At 37.5% G+C, this 23,704-nt stretch overlaps 1 protein-coding gene and 1 long non-coding RNA gene across 5 annotated transcripts in view; one reads left to right on the top strand and one right to left on the bottom strand.

The window, feature by feature from the left end:
- LOC150105318 (zinc finger protein castor homolog 1-like) overlaps window positions 1-23,704 on the top strand; it is a 360,761-nt gene that overhangs the window by 90,965 nt on the left and 246,092 nt on the right. For all 4 annotated transcript variants that reach the window (XM_090394084.1, XM_090394080.1, XM_090394082.1 and 1 more), the window contains exon 2: window positions 5,338-5,426. The gene's annotated coding sequence lies outside the window, so the exon portion shown is untranslated. The remainder of the gene's footprint in view (window positions 1-5,337; window positions 5,427-23,704) is intronic.
- LOC150105319 (uncharacterized) overlaps window positions 1-23,704 on the bottom strand; it is a 257,298-nt gene that overhangs the window by 135,048 nt on the left and 98,546 nt on the right. The window lies entirely within an intron of this gene.

Below are 23,704 nucleotides of genomic sequence, written 5' to 3'. Positions count from 1 at the left end.
TCCTTGTCTTGCGGACTAAGTAAATGCATCAGTCGGAGAAATTTATGGCAGAGCCAAGAACGGGACTTGTACGTTCTTCCTGTAACCCCCCCCCCGCTCAATTTGTATAATTAAAATCTGAAGACTAGACCATGTTTACAGCGATTTTGAAATTTAATTTCGATAGTGTGTGACTCCAAGAACGTCTACAGAAATTTGAACAATAAGATTTAGTTCTTTAAACTGTGTCATTTGAAGAGAGAATATTTTTATTTATTTTTCTGTCATGTTGAAGATAAATCTCGAGTAGCTCAAACCGAAATGATCTTCCTTTTGAAGATTTTATCTCCAACTCATCGCAGTTTCCAATGATTTATCGTTCGATTCTTGTTGAAGAAGACGAATGTGCGGACCCCTCAACCTAAGTTGTAGTTTCACCCTATTGGGTTCCTTTATCAATAAATCTCCACCCGAGGTCATGATAATCGCACTAACTAAGCAAAAATAAGTTTTTAAATTAGAAATCCTACATTTAAAGTCCCTTCCCACTTATCTATGATAATTGCTGGCACTAAATCTCTTATCATATCGCCAACCCCCCCCCATCCTTCTTTTCCCTGCCTGATCGTTTCCCGAGTTGGGACCCGCCTCTTCCTACTACCGAGATGATATCAGGATGTAAATCGAAAGTGGGGAGGGAGCAGAACGTAGTAAGGGAGAGAGAGATACTAACAGGTGACCTTCGTAGGTGGGTCAGAGGTCATTTTCATGCGATCGGCACCTCCTATCAGACCTCCGATAGCTATCAGGGCTCTACACGAGTCCCGCGTGCAGGACAGCCCTCCCAAGCAATTACCTATACTTTATAAATAAAGACAAGCTTACATTCCGGTCGGGCCATACTCAAACGTGTTAGGAGGAGAAAGTGAAGCTTGGATGAATGATGGACTTTGTGTCCGGTCACTGGAAACATCGACACCTCATCAGTGCTCACTTGAACGGCATATGGTGAAGTATTAGGTGAACTGGATCCGCTGGTTGCTGTTCGCGTCGTTATTTCCCCACCATCGAAGTTGCCACAGTTTTACAAAACATATTGCACGAACGCCTTGCCTGTTTTTAAATCACGCGGAACTTCCTCCCTGCCACACTTTTCTATAATTGCTATTTATGAAAGCTATTACGCTTCCTATTCTATTTCCTCAGCCATACAGCTGACGGGGGTAGCTATAGGCTACCATACTAGGGAGATGATTATGAGCAAGGTGGTGTCCCCCTTGCCTTCCCTGCCGTAGTATATTTTATGACTGTAGCCGTGTGTGTTCACGGGACCGGTTTGCCTGTTTCGAGGCATGAAAAACCCGAATTACCGGGAGAAAAAAAAAAATTCCACCTTCGTATGAGACCGGTTAACTCACCTTTAGTCGAAAGAGACCAGATAAAGGTTCTTCACATCACTAACGGGAATCGAACCCAGGTCTTTCCGACCAAAGGGCTTATTACGCTTTAAGAAACTGTTATTCCCACACAAGTACAAGACATCGACTCAATATAATACTTGATAATATATACACTGCTTGGAAATAAGTCAATGGACACCATAGTGTGAGGAACGGTCATGGCGCCCACCTTAATAACACGTGGGACTTCCTTTCGCTGCGATGACTTCAGCAATCCTACGGGGCATACTTTCCAGAAGCGTACACAATAGCGATCAACGGGAATTTTTGGACCATTCTTCCAGTAGGCATGTAATGAGGTCAGTGGACTGTTGTGGGGCTGACGTCTCTTGAACGCTACCGACGCTCCACTTCATCCCATAGATGTTCAGTAGGGTTGAGATCGGAGCTATGCGGAGACCAATCAAGTGGGGTGACGTTCGTGTCCACAAACCACGAAATTACATCAACAGCCTTGGTGCATTGTCTTGCTGAAAAAGGCAATAATCGGTTCGGTAGAAATGCCACAAAGTAGGAAGTTCAATGTGCGAGGCACCACAAACAGAGGTCCTAGGCCAAACCAGGACCATAACCATCACACCGCGACATCCGAATTTTATAGTTGGGGTTATGCAATCTGGTAAGAGACGTTCGCCGGGCATCTGCCACCCACCTGCTCAGTAGAGGATGTAGTGTAATTCGTCGCTTCATAACGCAGCTTTCCAAGCTTCCACGTCCTACTGTACAAGCTCTTTGCACTACTGAAGGCGAACGCCGCATGTTGGTTCGGATAATGTGGGACTTGCATATTGCCATGGAAACCCCATGTTTTTAAGCCTTGGTTCTGAATGCTAAACTCTGCATTGAACGTATCGGCCGACGGATGGCAGTTTTTACATATTATTTTTAGTAGCACATGGCACGATGTACCTTGCCCATTGTGGTTGCCCGTTGACTTCTTCCTAATCAGCGTACTCGATAATACTGTGCGAAATACACATTTTTTTTTATTATTCTCAGTAGAATGAACTTGGTTAACACAAGCACTAGCGAACTACTGTTTTCGTTGCCAAATTGGAAACAGAGCGTATGATTCAATCGCACCAATTAATGTGTTACAACTATTCAATGTAATCCATATTAATCATAAAAAGGTGTCCTTAAAGATTTATTATTTTACATAAGAATTTACTGAAAAAAATCTAAAAAAAAAATTGATGACATTAATTTTAAAATAACTATTTTACATTCTATATAAAGTATTTGATATTAATCCATGAATTAATGTCTATTTTAAAATATTACCGAACTTCCTGACTACCGCACTTTTCTATAAATGTAATTTGTACACAGGAAAAATTTTATCTTCATGGCAGACCATAAACCATCCGATTGGTTAGTATGCAGTAAGATTCTCTTTTATGGGAAAAGTATTACGCATCTGTTCCCACACAAGTACAAGACATCCAGTCAATTATACTCGTAAACATTGCGAAATACAAGTTTTTATTACTGTCGGTAGAATGATTTTCGGTACGAAGTAAAAATAAAATTACATTTACAAAGTATTATAATATAATATAATATTGCAAGAAAAAATAGCAAAAAGGTGAGGTCATTCATAGCATAACGAATTATAACAAATTATTTAATGCATTATTTATATTCAAAGTAATCGATATTAATAACAAAAAGGTGTTCTTAAAAATTATTGATTTATATAATAATTTATTGAAAAATAAGAATATTTTGAAGAAATAACACTGAATACATAACTCTTTTATATTCTTTATAAAGTATTTATTATTAATTTACGAATTAAATATTATTATTATGCTTTTTTATAATATTTTTAAACTCGATTAAAGCGCCATCTGATATTCTAATGACGTTTGGAGTCCTTCAAACAACTATCGCGCGTTTCAAATAAAGTCGAAAATTCAGGAGCACGATTTGAAAAAAAAAAAAAATCTTAATATTTTGATTATGACCTATATTTCATGCATTTAAAAATAGCATGATGGTAATATAGTGTTGTAAAAAAAAAAAAAAAAAGTCATGAAAAAAATGATTGCCGATACATCTAATTTTCCTTTGATGTAGTATGACTAGATGGCGTTATATATCAGCCTAAAGTAATGAAGAAGTCTGTGTATGCACCACCTATATATAACCCAATTGATATCAAATTGATTGTTTAGTGCAGACCTATAGCGTGTTGCATACATCATTATTGATTGATTGTGTGTTTACTTGAGCGCAAAGGTTCGAAACAGGAACTCCCATATCTATTATACACACAAATGGTCACGTCAGCAGAATAGCTATCCCCACACGCACTCTGAAAATTTATTATTGCCCAACTCTTAAGAAACTGGTACTACGGGAGTTGCATATTATAGTGGTAGGCCATCAACTCCAGGCATATTTGGGCGGAGGGAGATGTGAACTAACCATGACGTAACATGAACTTCCAAATATAGAAAGCCAGCAGTGGTATATTGAAGCGATATTTGATAAAAAAGGATGAAAACAAAATGTAATCTACAAGGGAGGTTTTTACCTTTAGTTTCACTGCGTTTTTATAAATTTCCTTACAGGGTACGATGCCTTGTGTTGCACGCAATTGACACAAGGTGTTTTATACTATAACTGTTTCTAAAAAAATAAAAAAAGGTGATAAAGACGATAGCATTCGGGATGTTATTATGTATGGTTTAATTTTAACTTAAAAAGACATTATAAACTAAGAAAATAAAGGCTGTAAAGACGACACTAGATGAAATAAGTGTGAATCCTATTTTGAATTTGAAATTAAAAAAAAATACTGTTTTTTTATTCAAATTAAAGTTTACGAATATCTCCCCCCCCCCTTGGCTATCTGCGATAAGTTGATTATAATATTTCCCTTTTATACATTCTAAATTGTTCTATTTTTATGAAGGAAACTTTTAAAAGGTTCATTTCCTCCAAATATTATTACTGCAAGAGTTAACCAGTATTGGGTCAAGGAGATTGTATTTTGTACACAAATAGTATGAGCAGCAACTGTAGACCTAAAGAAGTACTTGATTCATTTCTGAAATGACCTAGAATACTAATTGGAAAAAAATTATTCCAATCACACCATGGTTGTATTTAGTTTTATAATTTTCCTTATAATTTAAAAAGAAGTCAATGGATTCCGCCCATAGTAACAACTGACAGAGGCAAATGTATCCTAGCCGATAATTGGTGGAAATGGAACACCTGAATCAAAACCTTGAAAGAAAACGACTTAGACATGAAGCACTCAGTAAAATATATATTGTATAAATAAAACTAATGAAACCGAAATAGAAAGCAGAATTCGCCATAAATTGCACCAAACTATTGCTTCCTTAACTTTCCTTCGCTTACTGAACAGAGACACCATTTTCTACCGCTTACTAATATCACTTAATAATGTAATTTATCACTCTGCTCCGAGCCTCAAGAAGAATGTGTTTCTCATACAATATTTTTCATAACTCCTAACCTGCTCCCTTGTTTCCCCTTCCATCTCCCTGAGGACCTTTCGAACTTGCTAGTTGCCCACAAATTGCCGTAATTTGGGACACGACGTATCTCCGTAAATATAATAGCAAAAAGGCAAAACTAGTCTCCCCTTCTGTTCTTAGTGCTGCCAGTTAATAGTGAGCATGCAAGTTAGACGTGCTTATTTAATGAGTAACTCACCAAATCCGTGCTCGTTAAATGTTTCTTGAGACAATGGAGAATCGTAAAACAAAGAGATCTTATCGTCTGCTTGAAAGGGTTGGTAGTAGCTGCGGAACATGAGTTGGGCATTCCGAAAGTTTTCTTATTCATTAAATGCATTTTTCTTAAAGATAGTTGCTTTAGTATTAATTATTTTTATTATTATTATTCTTGTGTTTAGGCATCTTGGGAATGCCGTGTGTTTGGGATGTTTGCTGCTGACCTCTAGCGGATGTTTGTGAGACGAAACAAGATTCAATTGTCCCACTAGTAAGTTTCATGTAAAAATGTTTACGATTTTATGAGTCAGATAATTAAATTCGATCTACATTAAGGAGAATGAAATACATATACATAAAGTGAGGGTTAAATTTAGAAATAAATGATATAAATGATAAAGGGAGAAACTCTTTTAGGAAACGTCGAGACTTACGCTAGAGATGAAAATCCAAAGGAATAATTTTCACACATATTTATTGTGTTTATCCATATCAACAAATTACCTACCTAACTATAACTAAAGTTCTTAAAATTTTGACCTATACCTGATAATCAATTCATTGTTACGATAAGAAAAGGTGGATGACTATTAATTGCAAAAGAAATGGAACACAGCAAAAGCAACTTTCAATTCTTACAGTAATATTTTATTATTTTTATTCTTTTTTTTTTTTTTTATTAAAAATTGGTATCTTTCATATTTCAATTTTTTTGAATTTTGTGTTGCTTTTCGATTCGACTCTGGGAGCAAGAGCCCACTTAGGGAAACTATAACTGTTTCTCCATATCTAATTATCTTTGGGATGACTATGACGTCATTCATTCTACTTTTATACTGTGTATACTTTTTTAATAAAATGTATTTCATTTCCCTTTGAAACAATAATCTACCTTTATAATTGCTATAAAATATCGATTTTAATATTTTTTATATTTTGCAATTTTTTTTAAAAAAAATTAAAAACAAGTTATACACCTTTTTTAATATTTCATATCATAGTTTAATATAATCACACACATTACGTCGAGATAAAAGGTGTTATTATGTGTTAATGGGTAACGTAAAATGTGTGTTTTTAATTAATTAGTGTAAGAGAGATGAGTTTGAGAACATAAATGATAGTTCACAGAGAAATGGAAGTAAACGTTAGCAAGTCACTCAATTAAAGGAATGCGGAAAAGGACGAAGTGAAATGGAAGCAATATTCTCCGATGAAGGAAAACTGTGGGCACCACAAATTAGAGTGACTATCGTAAGAGTTATCTTCAAGTTAATCAAGCAGGCAATCAGGGAAGTTCATGAGAAGAGCGTGAACCCATCTTAAATCTTTGGTACAGTTTCCGGCGAGAGGACCATGGGAAGAGCGACCCAAGGAGACGCTAATTATCTTCTGGGCTATTACTGAACAATTATGTACGCAAAGAAAACTTTAGTTTAATAGATTCCTGCGTCACACAGAAGACATGAAAATGATACGTGGAGTTACTCATTTCTCTTACTTGGCAACGAATTACACTCGTTTTGTGTTCCTTGTTGATTAACTAATGCATCTCCCACTCAAAAACTTCAGAATTTTGTTGCTATCAAGAGGGTGGAAAGATCTTGGGTTCAAGTCCCGCCTGCGAGGAACACAGCAGCGTCATGTTTTTTTGTTTTTGTTTTTTTTCTTAAAGAAATATCTTATGGAGAATCCGCAGTATTCCTGGTAGAGAATGAGATGCAGCTAGCACTGGAACGAGACTGGAAAAACAAAATACCAAGTTCATAATCATACACCTGAACAAAAATTCTAGCGTAAGGGGTGTTTATGAGTAATTATCTTGCCGCTCTGTAACCAGAGTCGCAAACAAACTGACATTAGTTTTGTTCAGAGAACATTCGATAGTTGGAAGCAATTTCTAGATTCGCTTACTGATCCAAACTGGTTTGTGTCGTAGTTCCAAAACAGCCAGTCATTATTAATATTAATTTGCATTAAATTAATATTAATAAACAGGTTCGCGTATCTATCCATATGAAATGTTATCGTCTGACATAAACTGATGAATAATTCGAGTGAAAAATATTAAAGAGAAAATCGAGTTTACTCTGAACGCTTTATGATTAACAACTTCCATTTGAAGTTCACTGTCAACAGTTGATTCTCATTATATAGAAACCAATACCGATGCTACCCTGATTTCTAATACTTTATATTGTCATTTGTATTCAAGTATTATCCCTCCTTGATTCTACATTTTCCCTTATAATTATTCTACGTCCATATCTGCCCTTTATTTCAATTTCCATTCTTCACAGACCTTTTCTCACTCACCTATGGCATTGCTCAACTCTTTGGCATTTTCCACTCCCATCTGCTACCCGGAACCCAGTTTTTCAGTTCATTTTAAAGCTGGAGAAACGAAAATTAGGAATCACGTAGTGGTTTTGAACAGGAAGCGCCAAAGTACTTCGGAAGACTTATCAAATATCATGGAAATTTTACTTGCAGTACTCTTGACAGCATTTGGAAAGGGAGTGAGAGGCCGTGACACTTACATTTTTCTAATGATACAGGTCATGACAGCTGGAGATTCGCACCCTTGTGGAAACTGAATGTTGTCAGCAAACCAGTTTCTCTATTAACAGTTGTACACTTAATATTCTTGTTGAAGCGAGTGGACTCGAAAAAATCATACATATGGTCTTAATTAAAACCCGTTAGCGTATCTGAATTAAAGGTATAGCGTTGATCGAGAAAGGGCAGACATCTAAGGACGAGTTCCACTTTGTAAATATCACACAGCTATTAATAACATGACAAGAGGGGAAAGAAGCCCCCCCGTTACAATAAATGCAAGTTTTGTTGTTAAATCTACGGCTGTCAAATAGAGAACCAGATTTACTTTTGTGAATTTATAGAAACTGGATTACTATTCGACAGATACATATTTTATCTTTTTATTAAGTATAATCAACCCCCCCCCCCAAAAAAAAAGAAAACTTGCCTGTTTGGTTGTGGGATCTTCAACTGAAGATATCCGGCATTATGTCACAAATGTTGATCCCCCCATCCTTTGGAAAGCTTTAGATAATTTATGAACCAACATTTGTTGTCCTCGTATAGGAATTAAATATTTAGAAACTTTTTAAAAAAAATCCACCTTCATTTATTATCGTAATGGCGCTTTTGTCATGCTGTTGAAGCTTATTGAGAAAGACCCTGTGGGTGGGTCATCGGTGTGCTTTATAGAACGCCAAACGCGCTCACGTTATAATGGGGGGGGGGGGGGAGGAAGTCGCCTTCCAACACACACACGAGGGAAGAGGTGTGCAAAAGTCACGTGGAATCGTTCATCAATTTCATGTTCGCTGAGGTGGTCGGAAAACTTTCCGTTACCATCCCGGTAATGCACAACACGGTTCCGTGTTAATATATTCAGACCTTCTGGGGGGGGGGGGGATACATACTAACGTACACACGTTTCGGTGAGACCGGATGGCTTTGTTTTGCTCTCCTTACACTTCAAGATCAACTCCAAACCACTTTCGCAATTAACTACGTGAAATTATTAATGACAATAGAGGGACTTTTCACAGTATTTGAAGAGGGGGGGACAGAACTTGACCTCTGCCACGAAACGAAGATAGGATAACACCGTGATACGGAGGGCTACTATATGCGTGTTCGTTGCCTTGACAAACTAGATATTAAACAAAAGACCACTACAGGATACAAGTAGATAAAAGGACTGGTTTGGGGATAAAATGAATTGGAAGAATTGAGTTAAAACTGAATTAGCGTGTACTTAATAGAGAGTTCAGACTCGAGCGTTTTTTGAAGAAGAAACCTTAGCGGTGACGTCATCATCAGTTCTCCACAGAATTGATATAACAATGCAAATCTCGCAGACAATATGTTGTCAAGTTGACCCTCCCCGCTTCCACCTATGTTCTTATTATTTATCCTTCTAGTTCCCAATACCGCTAATTACTTTTCCACCAGATGCATGACTCTAATTGCACGTGTTCCGCCATCTGTGTCGTCCGTATTTCCTGTCGTCAGACAATAGGGTTGTGGAAAGTAAGCCATGTAAGAAAGACGAACACGTAAACAGTGCTGCGGGTGAAGGAAGTTGTTGCATGATACAAGTCGACGTCCTCCCCCCCCCCCTCATATTTGAAATTCATTCTCACTTGTCGCCCAAACGATTTTATATACCCTCGTCAACAGTGTCTTTTAACATTTCATTTCATGTGATTTTCCACACCACACCACACCAACGATAGCGAAAGAAACCGGGGGGGGGGGGCACGAGAATTTGAAGAGAGAGGTGGCACATTCGACCGGTAAACTCGCCAAACAACTCTTTTAACCTCAGCCGCTCCTTGCAAAGCATCGAGTTCGAAAAAGAGAAGGGGGGGTCAGGAATTGAAGGAAACGATGGGGGTAAAGAATGCATCTGGATCCCCAGCGACCCTCCACAAAAGACAAATAATAAGATGATAATGGGAGGCTCCCATCGCGCGTGCCCGGCAGCTTTATGAAGATCTGGTTGGTGGGGGAGGTTAGCGAACTTCTAAAGACCGGTCGGTGGACTGGATGGAGAGAGTTTATTTTGAAAGGCGTGGGATGGACTCCGGAGATGTTTAGCGGTGGAAAGGTCAGCTTCGACGTCGTGAAGGTCAAAATTGCTGGATGAGCCCCTCCTTAGAGAAAACATTATTCATGGAATTAGTACAGTAGTTGCTTTGTTTCTCTATCTGCAAAGAGGGGAACAGTAGCTCCACCTAGAGAATACGGGGAAGTTATTATTCATCAACTACTGCGCAAAATCGAAAATCGTATTAAATCACTGTGGAGGAGAATAAGGAATGCATTGCTGATGACCGCACACGCGCACACACTGCGTAAGATAGGAATGAATCAAGATTAGCAAAGTTCATCAGTCAGCATGCATCGGATTCCCACAGAAGTTCATAAATATATTTCGAATATTTATAAGATATTCCGAAACGGTGATGGCCAAAATTGGCTCTTCAACAAAGTTTTTTTTGTCTTAACAATGAAAAAAATCTTGTTGTTGAAGCTTATAATCGTGTACACATCTCGATTTCTTCTGGCGACAACTGAATAATAACAAGTGATTATTTCTTTGTTAGAAACTCAAGCTGATAGCCAATGACAACATACTTAATGAAGGCATCAGTTCAGAGCTCCTTCAAGTATCTACGCCATATAAACTAGATTTTAAGGCCTTTTAGTTCGTGGTTACTTACCGAATAAAACATTGGTAGGCTAGGAGATACGCGTCAATGAATTTTTTCTTCGATTGTTTCACAAAACAAATAAGGACATTGACCATCGCGTAGCTACCAGCATTTCTTCGCTCACCGTATTTAGCAAAACGCCAAGAAATCCTTTGAAAACTTGATTTTTTTTTTTACAGCCTTCACCTATTATTACCCGAGAGAGATCGTATAGAGTGGTGTGATTTTTTAAAATTATCTTCTCTAGTGTATTCCATGTTTTCTGGTGATAAAAATGTTTCAATTTAAATAAAGAATAATGCTTATCAGTGACATTTGTCTTTTTTGAAATTATTTTGGTACATTCTTCACACGAGACAGTTTATGTTCCATTATTGTCTTTGAAATAAAGATTCTAGTTAAGATAGTTTAAAGCGTGTTTTATTTAAACTTTATAAATACCTTGCACTGTCACAGTTAATTCTTTTATGCACACAACTAACCAAGTTGGTTTCCTAATGATAATTAACACCAATAATTAGGCTTAGGGCGACTAATCCCATCTCTGTAGTCTTGTAAATACGTGCTGGTCTGTTTGAAGCAACCCCTTGACCCTTCTCAGAAATATTTACACCTAATGGCAAGATTCTGTATTGAAAATGTTGGTTTCTCTTAATCAGCGGATCCATTTTGGTCGAAATAACCAATGCTCTTGACTTTATACTTTGCGAAATAGGATGAGTAGAATTATAAATGATTAAATTCAGGTTCTGCATGCAATATTCTATCGAGTATAGACGCACGGATAGTGGATAATAGCCACAGAGTCGAAATAGGATATCAGTAAAGGTATCCCCTTAGCATCGCAAGAAAAGACCGAGGTCAAAAGCTTCATATGTATAAGGGGTTGGACACTAATAAAGATTGTAGCTGACAGCATTGAAAACCTCATCTTAAACAAAGACTTTGAAAGAAACAAATTTTCTCTGTGTGTGTTGGCAGATGTTATATAAATGTCAAGTAGGTTCCATACTCGCTTGCAGACTTTTCAAGATGAAAGCAGGTGTTGCCTCTTTTCTCTTGATGCGACCTAATGGTCATTACACTTACATTGGAGAGGAAAAAAAAATCCATTTTCTTTAAACAAAAATGTGACAGGCAACTCATCCTGCTTTGCTGCTACTGAGGCCTTGTTTTGGCAGCTGCTGTAACGCAAAGAATCAAACCAGTTCTGGCCATCTAATTTCCAACCTTTGTAAACATATATGAGTCCACACCATTTTTCATGACGTGTTACCGAAGTGAATCGTGGAAAATGAAAGAGCGAAAAAAGCAATTGCGTTTTATATTATTTATGGATATAACCATAAAAATAAAATGGCTTTGCAAATAGAAACGGAGTGGTAAATTTAAAGTAATTTTTTGTTTGCTTTGATGTACTTGCAACTGTTTGACATCGTTTACGTCATGGGATAATATTAATATTAATACAAATATACGCAGAAGAATGGTGGAGATGCAAATATTAGATTTGTATTGTTTCATAAAACGTGCTCACCGAAGCCAAATACATCAAAAGATCACGTGGGATTTAAATGCCCGTTCGCTACATAATATTTCATTGGCATATTATTTCAGTGCAATGATTTGCGATATTTAACTTTAGACTGTTTATCAGAGCTTGATCTTCACCTCCCCTTCCATCAGTACATGCTCTCTCATGTAAATATTCTGAGCCTGATTTCTTTAGTTGGGCAATAATTCTTATTACGCTATTGGCACTGGGTTTTCTCATAAATATTTCTTACAGCAAAGTCAACTAAGAAATATGACTTTAGAGCAAAATTATAAAGTGAAGTTATGAGCGTTGATTAATATTATTAAAAAGATTGTTACTTCACATTTGCAGGAACTATTGGTATGTGATAAGCCATTTATTATAATCTTTATACACAAATCTATTTTTGACGGAATTCATTAATTCAATTAATGATAATGTACAAAAATTATGTTAAAACTAAAAATGTGTATTTGGATAACTTATTATATTATTAGAAAATTTTAAAACTATTAAAATGTTTTAAGATATGTTATTCAATATAACGATTTATTTTATATTCCATAGAAAATTTTGAATTATCTTGCAAAAAATATTTTTGCGATATAGAATTATAATATGCATTGTAAAATAGATATTTTACATCACTTTCTTTCGAAATCGACTGTGGCGCCACCTTATTCTAATACGGCCCATGCCATCACATATCTTAACTCATTTAAGATATCGTGTATGTAGCCCTGCTCAGAACACTAGCTTTTTCCGGCTTCAAATAGTTGTCTTAACAGAATTGGGTTCACAAAATGCAGAGTAGAAAAGTGGGATTAAAACACTGATATCCGTTAGTATCAGACTGGTCAGTCCATCGTAAACCCAAAACTTGAAAGCGTGTATTAAATCTCTAGGAATGCTGTACAGTTGAATGGAGGCAGAGGGGGAAAAAAAAAAAGAAAGAAAGAAAAAAGCGAATGCAATTATGAGTGGAGAAGGTGTGTAGCCTCACAGACTAGTCGTTCGTTTAAATTTCGACAGCTGATTAACTAGCTGCTGAATCTATAATCACATGTAAACAAGCTGCTAATTGATTTTTGTTTATACTTAACGATAGATGGCGCTTTGTTGAACATAGTTCATTATAGACTTGAAGATCGAACCTTTCAGACACTGCTTAAAGAATACTACACAAACTATGATTACTATCATTGGCCCATTTCTTTATTTGGTAATAAATGACGTGGCTCCTGATAGCAACAGCTGGATGGTGTTGACCTTCAGGCCGTGTTACACCAACTTTTATCAAAGATATCTCTCCAAAAATACAGGTTAAGCCCTCCTGCCAAATTACTAGGAGCCGGTTCGGATTCCATTCGCTTCAAGTCCGATGTTTGGGAGGGGAAAAGAGGGGATGCGAAAATGGCTGTAATCAGCATGTTTCAAAAATACCTTGTGTCATCCTGGATCTTAAATGACACTTAAGTCGGTGGCACTACTGACAGTCAGAACTCAGAAATGGGCTGCCGAACACCTCAATCCCACGGTTAGCACATAATTGGAGTTCGTCACTCTCCGGGAGAACCACGCCCGACAGAAGGTAGTCCGTTCTCTCCACCCGGACCTCATGAGGTTCTAATTCTGGTGCAGACAAGATGTTCGGATGACAGTACGCCAGTAATTTACACCTATTGCCACTCGCGCGCACGGGGATGCTTCCGTGGGTTTTTAAGAACTCCAGCACCTGCGTTCTTGTCAAGTTCATCTTCTTAGTGGCTTTGCCCTTTACGCAGGGGAAATGTAATTGACTGTTTATAGAATTCATTGAAGAACGGGTCCGTGTGTCCACACGTGGGAAGATCCTAACACCACACATCGCTTCGCTTAGTGACTTCGACACAATAATAGTTTATAGCACATTAAGATGAAGATTTGAAATGAATTATTAATATTTAATATTGGTTACTAAGAATTGTGTGTATTTTATAGAATTTTAAATATAAACTGACCTTTCTTCCAAAAATACTTGGGCCATCAAGAGAAAAAAAAGAAAGAAAAGAAAACATGCTGTTTCAGAATTGTCGTCAATCGCCTATTTCGTCCTTAATTGAATTTGACTACACGATTGAATTTGTATCGTATAAAATGGTTTTACAAAATTAATCACTTTATACTTGCAATTAGAAATCTTTCAGCAGTAAACAAACAAATAAAGAACAACAACAAACAAAAAACAGCCAATATCATTCGTAATACAACCGAAAGCACTGATTTTTCAGAGCAACAAGAAACTATTTTCACCATCGGATGGATCATAAAGTCACATTCGTGGAAGTTGACTCCAAAATTTGCATCGATAATTATAATTTTCTGAATTTATGGTGAACTTGATCCATCTTTTCCAGGAGTTTCCCTTCTATATACTACTTAATATGACGCATAGAAAGATTCTCTTGGCTGTTGTGAGTACCTTTGCTCGGTGTCAAAACATGTATTTATTCTGCTTTACAAATACATCAGTGCACCACCATAGCACGTGTGTAAAAGAACTTTTCACTCTTCTTTGAAACTGACATTTTTCATTCTACAAAAGAGACAAACCAGCCTAGAACACACGCAGTAAACCAGTCATAATCCACTGACTTCATGGTCTTCGTTGCGTGTACGTAAATTCAACTGATCCCAATCAGCATGCGAACCCTTTGGAGCTTGGGATTGTTGACAAGTGATTTTATTGTCCATAAACTAAGTATCAGTCATTAAGTATAACAGAATTCCATTCCAAACTTTTGCAGGAAAATGTTTACCGTTCAAATGAGATGAATTTAATTGCTCACTAATACCAAAGACTTTCAGCCGATATTAGAGTGCTTACGGTCTTAGTTTTTCTTTGTTTTAAATGTCCAAATAGTGTGTCATGACGTCATTTCCTGAAATCGCCAAACAAACCCATGATTCTTGATGAGTAGAAGAGGCAAGAGTGGCAATGATGTTGACGTTTTTATAAAAAGGGTAAATCCTGTGATTTTGGGAGAGTAAGTGGATGTTTTATACGATCGATGCAGTACACATGTTTTGAACAAACGGCAGTTAACTTGACATGAATGTTTTTTTTGGAAATATTTCAGGATCGATCATAACCCAAACTTCCATTGTAGTACTGGATGTTCTTCTTTTTAATAATCCAGATAAGCTTGTATTCTTTGTTGGAATTAACTGACTGCCCTTATTCTGAATAACTAAAAAGAAGACGGGACTTTACGTTGGGACAAGATGAATCAGAAAATAGAAAGAATGTAGTTGGCTGGTTTAGAAATTTCATTGACTTTGTTAAAGATCTTGTCAATTCTTTTAAAGGTTTTACCGACATTCTTAATGTTGATAAAAATGAGAGAAATAATTTTTTTTCTGTAGATATTTTGTTACGCATCCCAAAGTGTTTTTATTTCGTTTCCCTACATGAATCTCCCTTGCAGACAGTTTTGAAAGGAGATAATTCTTAGGATGTATGCTAAAGGAATATTCTGAGGAAGACCCAACTCTTCCAGCACCACAGGAATGTGTTTTTGATTGCGAGAAGCCACAGGGGGAAATGACTGAGGCCTTCTTTACTCACCCGTCTACCCTTGAATGTTTGGAGTGCACCCAGCTTCTCCTAAACCGCCTTTCCGTCACCTTGACCCTTCAATTACTCGGCAGGCAGCTGGCCTCTCGACGAAAGAGAAATCTGTGACCAAATGGTTGAAGAACTGAGAGAGCTGGCCGTGTAATACTTCTGGTATACCCCCACTCCTAACGTCAGATTATCAAGGGATGGGCAGATAAGGTTGACGATTAGGTCCCACCCAAATGTACTTGCTGTAGTAGTACGTCTGTCGCGCGCGCACCAGGCCAAGCGTTCCCCCCTTCTTTTATGGAATAGGGGGCGTGTTTCAATTAGTGGGTTTCGGTAATTGGGCAGGTTCACTAGGCAATCGATGTTCCAGTCGGTTGAACGTCACACTAAAAACTTCACCACGTGTACGGGTGGCGCTAATCTCACCCACCCCAGCGTCCTTAATGTGAAATTTTTTTTTTTTTTTTCTATTGCGGATTCCTTTCTAAATGATAATGGCGCAGAAGCAAGATAAATACCTTATCTGGAGATTCCATCGATGCCGGAATGTTGTTATAATGAAGGGAAAGATTAATACGGGATTTAATAAATCTGGAGACACAAGAGACCGTGACACAATTGATGGATGCCCTGTTGACCTCCGACGCTGCGGAGAATGAATTGACTTTCCCACCATACAGACTCTTAAAAAAAAAAAAAAAAAAAAAAAAAAAAAAAAAAAAAAAAAAAAACAGAATGAATATCTGAATATGGCCATTGCGTGCAAGCAGGCATTATTGTTCAGCTTGCCAGCGATGGCTTCAAAGAATGTTGTCAATGTGTAACGACGTTGTGTGTTGGAAGCAGCAACAGCCAAAGTTGCTCACCTTTTTTTTTTTATATGACTTTTATTCACAATATGTTGTAAACCTATAGTTTATTAGTATAGTGAGTAAGCTAAAGGGTTTTTTTTTATTAATTTTTATAAGATTTTGTTCTATTGCCCGAAAACCATTTTCTAAGATAACCAACATCAGCTCTTTCAACCCACTAAAAACATTCCTTAACCAGGGTGATGAAATTCGTCTTCTTCTTAAACACAATTGCAAACATCCATGCACACGACGACAGGATTCATATCCACAGCCTGTTGGTCGGAGAGCTGTTTCAGTAACTGCTTGGCCAACCAGTCCGCTGACTTCTTTGGGATTGCATACCGTTTCGACAAAGTCACAAAACTTCCACCAAACACATCGAAATTAATTGCAGGTAAACTTTCACTTATGCCTATTCTTTCTCACGTAAAGATGTAAGAAGAGTTTTGTTGGTATGGAATATAGACGATGGTAACTTGATAATGCAAATCACAGTCACATGATCAAACACACACTTTTAAAAAAGGTGAGGAAAGCGATTTGAGTCCATTTCTTATTTAGCCGCCAGCAACAGAGGATTCCCCAGATCACACTGAATATTTAAATTTAACTTTTTTTTTTTTTTTTTAGGTCACAGCGTCTTTCATTGGTCCAATACATGCTCCATGTAACCACGTGCTTGCAGACATTTAATAGTATTAATTAAATCATTTTCTTTACTCAGTATGGAGTCCAGGTCATTGCTCTTTCCTCTCCCTGATTAACTGTACAAAGCAGGATAGCCAGTGCGGCAATGAGGGAAATAAACGGAAAACGTATATGAATGACAAATCTTTCTTCTTAAAGGATGGATGGTTTGAGCAGAAACTGTGTATTTGAATTTTCACGTAGGGGGAGCCACTTATGTTGGAATATATGAAAGCATAAAGTAGTCAGTTACATGCTATATTCCCAAAAGCATATGTTCTTCATATTTTTTGTGTTAAAAACACGAATCTGTTTCCCAGTAAGCTTTGCGCGCATGACTTGTGAACAAGGGATTGAAATAATGACGCAGGATAGGTGGAAAATGTAATTGGATGAATGTGGAATATTTCGGATAGGGACAACCTCAAGAATCTCTTCATGTTGCAGACTTAGGCATGATCACATGACCTCCTGACATATTTTCGCTTGAATAGCATGTAAAGAGGAGTGTTCACCCCCCACCCCTAAATTTTTCATCACTTGGAAAAATACAGAATCACGCATTAGGTGACTGTCTGTCAAGAAACCTGAGATCCGGGAAAGATATCATCTAGCAAGCTAAAATAAATAAGAATCAGAGACAGTAGCGCACCCAGAGGGGGAAAAGCCAAAGCCCCCCCCAAAAAAACAAAAAGAAAAAAAAAACACTAGAAAATTTTCAAAAAATCTTTTCCTAATTAAAATTCATTTTTTTTATTTTATGTTGTGTCTTCTATTTCTATGTTGTTGATATGTTCCATCGAGTCATTTTCGACTCCTGGTGATCCGATGAACATACATTCTCCATTCAGATCTGTCCCTGATCATGTCTTTCATAATTTCCCAGCTCAGTCCAGTTGCTTCTTTAACTCCATCCACCCATCTAATTCTTGGTCTTCCTCTTCTCATGCTTCAATCAACTTTAACATCATCATCTTCTCCAGACTGTCATTTGCCCGCATATGTCCGAAGTATGACCATTCTTGCTTGATGATCATAGCTTCGAGGGAGCAATCTGGCTTTATTCTGTCTATCACTGATTTATTGGTTTGCTATACAGTCCATGGTATTCTTAGTAAGCGTCTCCAAACCCATAATTCAAATGCATCTATCTTCAATCTTTCACTCTTTTTCAGGGTCCAACTTTCACATCCATACAGTACCACAGGGAATACCATTGCTTTCACGATTCTGATTTGCGAGGCTAATATCTTTATCTTTAAAGTTCTTGCTTAAATTTGTATTTCTATTTCTATACTACTTATGAATTAGCGATCATTGCAGATGCGAAGTCATCGGTCGTATGCGATGCATAGTGTGTATTCTCAAATCGTCTACTCAACTCGCCCCCCCCCCACCCAAGATTAAATCCTGAGTGTGCCACTGATCAAAGACATTTAATAAACAGGTAGACTGCGACATGACCACCGTTTAAGGATTGAGATCTTGATGTGTTTAGTGTGACTAACTTGGTCATGAAGTACTTGGATTTCGTACATTTGTTAATCCTGTATTATTATTGCTTAATCCTGCGCATCTGTCTCTAATTACATTGGAATAGTTTATTCTAAAACTATTACATAAAAGAGACAAGTGTTCTTTTGCTTTCTGTGTCATTTTGTTACAAGGTATTAAATGCGGGACTTCTTTATTACCTTTCCTAATGTCTCCAGTGGGGTAAAAACCCTCTACGCCAGGCTGTTAAACTTAGAACAAGTTGAGGGCTATTAAATCATAATTCCGCTAAGTAAGGAGTATAATACTTCCTTTGTCCCTAAACTCATTATCTCTTCGTTCACTTATTTTCCGACACAGTACCTCGTGGACATTATTCGCACCCAAATTTATCCATGTTAATCCACCATCTTAATTGCCCACGTTGTATGTCATTTGGGTAATCACTCTATTCACATAATCCAATAGCCTTTGCTTTGTACTGTTTCCTTTTTAAATACACGAGAAGAACTAGAAGACACGTGCCTAATAGTAGGGGTAGACGATTTCCGAGATTGTCCCTTACTTCACACGCCAAGTTAGAACTATGTTGCCTTACTAGTTAGGCGTTGTTTGAATTTGCACAGTGCAATTTTCTCGTTCGAAGCGTCACAACAAAAGAATGCGATAAGTGTCAAGGCCAAGAAGCCGTTGATTTAAAATAATAAGAACAAAATCGGCAAAAAAGAAATTATTAGACGAACGTAATTGATGTAAATTGAGACAAAAGCGTAGTTTGGACAGTCAAGAGATGTTTATGCTCCTCAATGCTGCTGGAAGTTGGTTTTTTTCCCATCGGTGTAGGAAGTAGAAAAATGATAGTCGAGTTTGTTGGGTGTCGTTTGCTGCACAGCAGCTGTATAAGGGGTTGAAGGGTCTCCCAGATGGATTTGTTATTTCGGTACCAAACTTCCTGCTTTGTAATTAATGCAGATTTTTTTTTTTTGTGTGTGTGTGTGTTTTGGAATTCCTGTGTGCTCGTTCAAGAAACGAGTTTTTCCTTCCTGTGGCCCTGAGAATTCTCTCAATATCGCCTTCTTGCGTTTTACCTTCAAATATCCCGCGTTTGTTACCGTTGACCCACCTCATTGTTGTCGATTTGCAAAGGTTAAAAGAGGGAAAATGAAGGGGAGAGACATTGTCTGTTTGATTAATTGGCGTTGAGTTAAAAGGTTTCCACGTATATGCTGTTATCCGACAGCCAACGACGGATGACCTTAATTGATTAGATTTTAAAAACTTGGGATATTACGAAGTTTTAATTTTATTTATTTTTTATTTAAAAAAAAGAAGGAAAAAAAGAAACGTCGGTGTCAAATCCAGTGACGGATTCGTAGAAAAACATATTGGAAAGAATATCCTGGTTTACAAGTCTGTTTTTGAATTTTCGAAATCCGTCTTATGCGCGTGTGTTTAAAGGAGGGGACTGACTTAAGAAGTTCTATTGTGCCCACTAGCGGAGAGGAATGTTCATGATGCTGACCACTGGGAACAAACCACAGGCCACCAAACTAGACAATAGAAACGTTAATTCCACTGCGGAGAGTTTCGTAGCAATGACCTGTCGATTAGCTCCTATTTGCGTGCTGTGGACATGCGGCTTTCCCCCCCACTCCCCCTCAGCTGGTGAGCCGGGAACAACCTGCAATCTGGGGTCCCCTATCTTCTCGGACAATCGGAAGCTACGATCCTTTCCCAGGACCCGGCCGTCTTCGACATGAAGGTGAAGAGGTAACTATAGTTGACAAAGTTGTTCGCTGAGAGTGAGAAACAATAGCACGGCAGACAGCAGAGGGAAATAAATGGGGCCAAATATAATATTCAGCTCATTGTTACAGCTGAAATAACCTCAGATGTATCTCAATAGGTGGCTGTCGTGTTGTTTGTTAGTCGAAGCTTGTTCATAAGCAGTGAGCCTGTCAGTTCTTTACACGGCAATCGACTGAAAAGTCGCACTTAATGTTCAGCGTGTAGATTCAGAAGTGGCCTTGCATCAACGGGGTTCCACATACCAAGTTTTGTAGTTAAATTTATAAAAACGTAAATTATAATTATACATATAATTATACATCGTCCATGCTATTTTTAAGATTCATCTACATAATTTATTTTATTATTTTATGAAATAATATTGTAACTTTTATTTTACGTAAAAATATATATTTTAAAACAATTTTAACAAGCGTTATTATTAAAATGTTAAAAATATAGCACATACCTTTAATTATTTCATATCATGTATCAATTAAAATACTCATTCAATCCAAAAATACCCTTGGAGGGTAATGGATGGCAATGCCAATGAAGTTCTAACTGAGGCTCGGCTATTGCTGTTACCCTCCTGCCATGATCAGAGCTTTAATTGCTCAATAACACCTTATCCCTACACTGTCCTCTACAGATAACGGGGAAGATGAAATCCCTATACTGTCCTCTACAGATAACGGGGAAGATGAAAAGCATTCTTCCTTCGCCCCTTTAAGCCAGTCCTTATAAGGATATAAGGACTAATTGTTTGTTAAGCAATACTGTAGCCAGTGAAGTTCTAACTGAGGCTCGGCTATTGCTAATATGAGTACGCTCTCTTAAGGTTTTTGCCTTTAAGGGAGCAATTTGAGTCCGGGGAAAGTGTTCTCCGGCACGGCCCGCTGAGAGGCTGTGTCGGTGAATGCTTTTCTTCGGAATTTGAGCGGTTCTGCTCGGTGGTGGCGTCTGGGTGGAAGGCCATCACTGAGTGGAGCCAACGCTGAGATGGACGATCTTTCGGCCACAATTGAGTGGCCTACGGATCGCCGAATTTTTAGAGACGGCTTTACTTATTCATAAGGCTCGACTATTGTTAATTGTTAATAAAAAGTAAATATAGCACATACTTTTAATTATTTTATATCATGTATCAATTAAAATACTAGAAATTACATTAATTATTTGTGGTGACGATACGGAAAAGTCCTTTTTATTTTTGTGGTGACGATGCGAAAAAGTCCTTTTTAGGCCTTCAAAGGTAACGAATGGCAATGCTGTAGCCAATGAAGTTTTGACTGAGGCTCGGCTATTGCCGTTACCCAGCCATGACTAGAGCTTCTAGCTCAATAACACCCCATCCACACAGATTTTCTTTATTCAGATGACGGGATAAAGAGTCAAGGACTCAGTCCATCTGCCAGTTCTTTTAAGAACTTAAGAACTAATTGTTTGTAATCTGGAAGTGCTTGAATTATGTAATCGTTTGATGTACAATAATGCCGTTTGGTGTTTGAACTACTTTTTGAAGATAATTCAAAACGAAGAACGTTTCAAAACTGCATGAAGTACGGAGACAGCTGCGTCATATCCTATATCATGATATTAAATGTTGCTCTTGTCAGATAAACTTATTCCTCCAGTATATACGTTTGTCTATAGAATATATTTATAAAAACATAAATTAGAATTATACATCGTCCATGCTATTTTTATAAGATTCTTCTACATAATTTATTTTATTATTTTATGAAATAATATTGTAACTTTTATTTTACATAAAATATATATCTTCCAAATAATTTTAATAGGTGTTGTTGCTAAAATTCTAAGCATATAACACATACCTTTAGTTATTTTATATCATGTATCAATTAAAATACTAGAAAAAGCGTGTGGTGCATCATTTGTTAAACCAATCCAAGCACTTCTGTTAGTGTTTGAATTACTTAATTGGTTTTTGAACTAAAAATTTTCAAATTAGTTCAAACATTTTGCTCTTGTCAGTTAAACTTATTCGTCCACTAGTGAGAAACGTCTACAGAATATTGCAACATTTATTATTTATACAGCTTGCTTACATTGTTAACACATTCCTTTCGGGGAGGTCGCTAGTGATGTTTTAAATCTCCTGTAGCTATTACTGATAGGAGATACTCATCAGTGAATTGTGTACTTACACTACGAAGGTGCCAACAGATGATTCATGATATCGGAAGGAGGAAATAATCGTGTATATACTTTGATTTAGAGTGTGGGCATAAGTTCGTGCTTTTTTTTGTGACATTTCCCTGACACGCTTGAGTTTCGTTTCAATACATGGAAAAAGGCCAAGGGCAGCACTAACTCGAAAACGGATGACAACGCAAATAGACCTTGTGGGACTCGTGCTTACGAAATTTCAACACACACACACTTTTTAGAAAACGTGAACATTGTAGGGGCGTCAGACCAGTAAGGACGCAAGAAGACAAATGGAATTTATTTGATTTTTTCCCCTGCAGTTGTGCGAATAAAAATGGATAAAAGTATTTCTGTTTATCCACTGAGGAAGCGAGTAGCTCAGTCGGTATAGACGAAGCCCTTTGGTCGGAACGACCTGGGTTCGATTCCTGCCAGTGACTTGAGGAACCTTTATCTGGTCTCTTTCGACTCAAGGTGAGTTAGCCGGTCTCACTACGGAAGTAGTTTGTGGAATACTTTGTGGGCAATCCCTACGAAGTCACCTAGGGTCGGAAACGACTGAAAGGGAAAATCAGTAGTAGTGAGGAAGCATATATTATTATTAAGCGAGACCTCCAAGGAAGCTACATACTCCACGCACCAGCTGTCATACTTATGCTTGAATTCATTCACACACCTTGCACTCACAACATCCAGGGCAATCCATTTCGGTCACGCACCACCCTCTGAGAGAAAAATCTAGCCCTCACCCCCTTCTTAGCGGCCTTCATTCTCAGCTTCCAAGGATGCCCTCTTGTCCTTTCCCCACCCTCCATAAATTGAAAAATTCATCAATTAAAACCCTGTATGATCCTTTCAGAAGTTTGTAAGTCTCGATCAGATCAACCCTCTTTCTCCTGTTTGCTAGTGTCTGCAGTCTACAAATTCTGTCTTCATGATCAGTATTCCACAATCCTGATATCATTCTTAACACTCTCCTTTGCACTCTCTACAATATATCAGAATCATAACGGAAACCAGACTGTGCATAATAGTCCAAGTGAGGTCTTATCAAGGCCTTGTAAAGAGGCAAAAATAACATCCTTATCTTTACATGTGAACGTTTTGCAATTATCTTTTGAGCTGTATTTACAATCTTTGCTACATGGTCCT

The sequence above is a fragment of the Typopeltis vanoorti genome, chromosome 6 (genome assembly GCF_054136105.1).
Source record: "Typopeltis vanoorti isolate ZY-2024b chromosome 6, IOZ_Tvanoo_1.0, whole genome shotgun sequence".
Taxonomy (NCBI): Eukaryota; Metazoa; Arthropoda; class Arachnida; order Uropygi; family Thelyphonidae; genus Typopeltis; species Typopeltis vanoorti.
Note: the sequence above shows the minus strand (reverse complement) of the source record. Positions and strands in the feature narration are given on the sequence as shown.